This window comes from Olea europaea, chromosome 11, assembly GCF_002742605.1.
Source record: "Olea europaea var. sylvestris chromosome 11, O_europaea_v1, whole genome shotgun sequence".
NCBI lineage: Eukaryota > Viridiplantae > Streptophyta > Magnoliopsida > Lamiales > Oleaceae > Olea > Olea europaea.
This window is the reverse complement of record NC_036247.1, coordinates 10,060,344-10,064,875: the sequence shown is the minus strand read 5'-3', so window position 1 is coordinate 10,064,875 and position 4,532 is coordinate 10,060,344.

Below are 4,532 nucleotides of genomic sequence, written 5' to 3'. Positions count from 1 at the left end.
AAGTACTGTGAGTTCCATCGGGATCATGGGCATACCACGGAGAACTATAAGGCCCTGCAACGGGAGATTGAAGCCCTTATTAAAAGAGGACTCTTGAGTTTCTACGTCGGTAACGACAAACGTCCGAGGAATGATCGTGGCAGGGAAAAAGTCCCTGAGGCAAAAAGGGATGGTCAACCCACTGCTGGAACCATCAATATCATCGTTGGAGGTATTGCCTCGGGAGGAGACTCCAACAGCGAAAGAAAACAATATGCCCGACGATATGCCTTGGCCTCTGGGATGCCCCATGGAAAGCTGGAGGATATTACTTTTAGGACCGGAGACTTAGAAGGCGTATCATTCCCACATGATGATGCCTTGGTAATCTCAGCAATTTTGGCCAATTTTGAAGTAAAGAGGATCTTGGTTGATAACGGGAGTGCGGCCAATATACTCTCACATGAAGCTTTTGCCAAAATGGGAATCTCGACTCACCAGCTCAAAGCGGTTAAAACTCCTCTCCAGGGGTTTGGTGGAGGAGTCATCACTCCAAAGGGTGTCGTTGAGCTCCCTCTAACTTTGGATTCTAGCCAGAGACAGGTTACGGAGATGACATCTTTCCAAGTGGTACGTGTCTTAATGGCGTATAACGCTATTCTGGGAAGACCACTCCTAAACAAGATTAAAGTCATTGTGTCTACCTTCCACCTGGCCATGAAGTTTCCAACAAGTCATGGCGTTGGGATCGCCTGTGGAGATCAGACAGCTGCCAAACAATGCTATGTTGTCAGCGTTCGGGAAATAAATAACGACGTCATGCAAATCTCGAGGATTGATCCCGAAGACGGGCAACAAGTCAGACTTGCCCCTATCGAAGAATTGATGGAAATTGAGCTCAAGCATGATAAAAAGGTGACTATTGGTCGGGGTCTTGACGACACCCTAAAGACAGAACTTGTCGGCTGCTTATCTCGAAACATTGACGTTTTTGCCTAGAAGGTTGAGGACATGTCAGGGATAGACCCTAAAATTGCAGTCCACAGGCTTAACATTAGCCCAGGGTCCAGGCCAGTAAAACAGAGGAAAAGACAGTTCACCCCAGAGCATCGGGAGGTCATCCGCGAAGAAATTAACAAACTCATCAGTGCTCGGTTCATTCGGGAGGTCCAATATCCCGATTGGCTTGCCAATGTTGTTTTAGTGAGGAAGGCCAATGGTAAGTGGAGAGTCTGCATTGACTTCACAGATCTTAACAAAGCATGTCCAAAGGATAGTTATCTCCTACCTCGGATTGACAACTTGGTGGATAGCACGTCTGGACATAAGCTATACAGCTTCTTGGATGCATTTTCTGGTTATCATCAAATCCTCATGGCAGAGGAAGATCAAGAAAAGACCTCATTCATGGCCAATTCCACCATATACTGTTATAAGGTCATGCCTTTCGGTTTGAAGAATGCAGGGGCAACATACCAAAGACTCATCAACAAAGTCTTTGCTAGCTTGATTGGAAGGAATGTAGAAGCGTACGTCGATGACATGGTGGTCAAGAGCAAACAGGTGGACCAACATATTTCAGATCTTGAAGAAGTGTTTAACACCTTGCGAAAGTACGGAATGAAGTTGAACCCCGCAAAATGTGCATTTGGCGTGGTCTCGGGCAAGTTCTTGGGCTTCATGATCACTCACCGGGGGATAGAGGCCAACCCTGACAAAATACAAGCATTAGCGTCTATGGAATCACCAAGGAACAAGAAAGAGGTACAGAAGTTGACTGGTAGGATAGCAGCCTTGAACAGGTTCATGTCCCGAGCATCAGACAGGTGCTATCCCTTCTTCAAAGTCCTCAGAGGAAACCAAGGCTTTGATTGGAGTGAAGACTGTGAGAAAGCTTTTCAGGAGCTCAAACAGACATTAGCATCTCCTCCAATTCTCACTAGGCCTGAGCCTGGTGACACCTTATTTTTGTACTTGGCCGTATCTCAAAACGCTATCAGCGGGGTCTTGGTGAAAGAGGTTAACAAAGTCCAGCAACCTATCTACTATGTAAGCAAGGTCCTACTGGACGCGAAAACCAGGTATACGTTGGCGGAACAACTTGCCCTTGCCTTGGTTACAGCAGCAAGGAAAGTCCGGCAGTATTTTCAGTCTCACCCTATTGTGGTGCTCACTAATCAACCACTTAGGCATATACTTCAGAAGCCGGACGTATCAGGAAGACTGATGAAATGGGCAATCGAGCTTGGAGAATTTGACATAGAATTCAAACCACGCCCATCTATCAAAGCCCAAGCTCTAGCCGACTTCATTGCAGAACTAACCCCCATGCCTCAGGGGCCAGGTGATAGCTCGAGCATGAGCACTAATTCGGACACTTGGCAAATATTTGTGGATGGAGCATCGAACTCCTCGGGCTCGGGCGCAGGGGTCATCATCATCAGCCCTGACAAACAAACAGAGATCCAATGCGCTCTCAGGTTCGAGTTTGAAGCAACCAACAACGAGGCCGAGTATGAGGCCGTCGTTATTGCTCTTGAGCTAGCCCTTTGCCTAGAGCTCGAGTTCATAAAGATATTCAGCGATTCGCAGCTAGTGGTCGGACAGATTGAAGGATCATTTGAAAGGAAGGAGGAGAAAATGAGTTTGTACTGTATGAAGGTTCAGGATCTTCAACGAAAATTCAAGAGCTGTGAAATTACAAAAATTGCTCGAAAGGACAATGGAAAAGCTGACGCATTATCCAGACTTGTGTTCATGGGGGTAGACGGCCTTGACAGAACAGTTCACATTAAAATCATCACAGAACCCAGCATCAGTCAAATCCTCGATATCATGGACATTGACAACGAACCATCCTGAATGGACCCAATCATAGAATTCATCACAAGTGGAAATCTACCAAGCGATGCCAGGTTGGCTAGAAGCATCAGAGCCCGAGCTCCTAGGTACTGTATGATCAACGGTGTCCTCTTTCGCAGAAGTATTACTCTTCCATACCTAAGGTGCCTCAGGCCATCAGAATCATCCCAGGCCCTTGCTGAAGTCTATGAAGGTGTGTACGGGAATCATCAAGGGGCCAGGGCCTTGGCCTTTAAACTCATACGATATGGATACTACTGGCCAACTATGAAAAAAGACGCCTCAGAATATGTTAAAAGATGTGATAGGTGCCAGAGGTTTGGTAATGTTATCCACTCACCAGTCGAAGATCTCACCAACATTAACTGTTCGGCCCCGTTTGAACAATGGGGAATTGAAATCCTCGGTCCCTTTCCTGTGGCAAGAAGTCAATTAAAGTTTGTTGCTGTAGCAGTAGAGTACTTCACAAAATGGGTAGAGGCCGAACCTCTCGCCACAATATCGGAGCTCAAGCTAAGAGCCTTCACTTGGAGGTCTATCATTTACAGGTTTGGGATACCAAAGGTCCTCATCACCGACAATGGCAGACAATTTGACAACCAACCGTTTAGAAACTTTTGCTCAAACCTTGGGATTGATCACCGTCTGACATCAGTTTCGCATCCTCAGAACAATGGTCTGACCGAGGTAACAAATCGAATCATATTGCAAGACCTCCGAACAAGAATAAGCGATGCTAGGGGTTCTTGGTCCGACGAGCTGCCTTCTATACTTTGGACATATAGAACAACTCATAGGACAACCACAGGAGAAACCCCTTTTATGTTAGCTTATGGCTTTGAAGCAATGGTCCCAGTGGAAATTAGACTGCTAAGCCATAGGAGGCTCGTGCTAGAAACCTCGGAGCATACAACTGAACATCTTGATCTCTTGGAAGAAGTACGGGAGCAAGCCGCTATAAAAGTGGTCTCCTACCAAACTAAGACAGCAAAACATTTTAATAGCAAAGTCAAGGCTCGGAGGTTCAGAGCTGGCGATTTGGTCTTGAGGAGGGCCGAAGCGGCAGGCCACCCCCCAGGGAAGCTCGGGCCCATCTGGAAAGGGCCCTTTGAGGTCATACGACAGGTTCGCAAAGGAGCATACAGCCTAAGAGACACTTCGGGTAGACCTCTTCCGAGGCCTTGCAATGTCGACAATCTAAAAATATATTACAAGTAACATTCCCGACGTCGTTTAGGAGATTTTCTTTTTCTGCATGTTATTTTTGGTTCTTCGAGCCTGCATTTTATTTCTAGTTTAGCGGGCCTGCGTGCCCATGCATGTTTTCCGTTTTCTTTTGTAATGAACTACGTTCGGCTTGATCCCGTTTGGGTACGTAGGCAGCTTGGATACATTATAAATCCAAGTCCAGTCCAAACAATTAATAAATCCAAACCCCGGGTATAACGACCCGATAGTTTGCTTTGTGTCCAGCAAGCCACCTAAAGCCTTGCCCCGAGCAAGTATGTAAGCCTTGTCCTTGACAAGCCAATGTAAGCCTTGTCCTCGACAAGCCAATGTAAGCCTTGCCCTCGAGCAAGCCCCTTTAAGCCTTGTCCTTGATAAGCCAATGTAAGCCTTGCCCTCGAGCAAGTCCCTTTAAGCCTTGTCCTTGACAAGCTAATGTAAGCCTTGCCCTCGAGCAAGCCGTC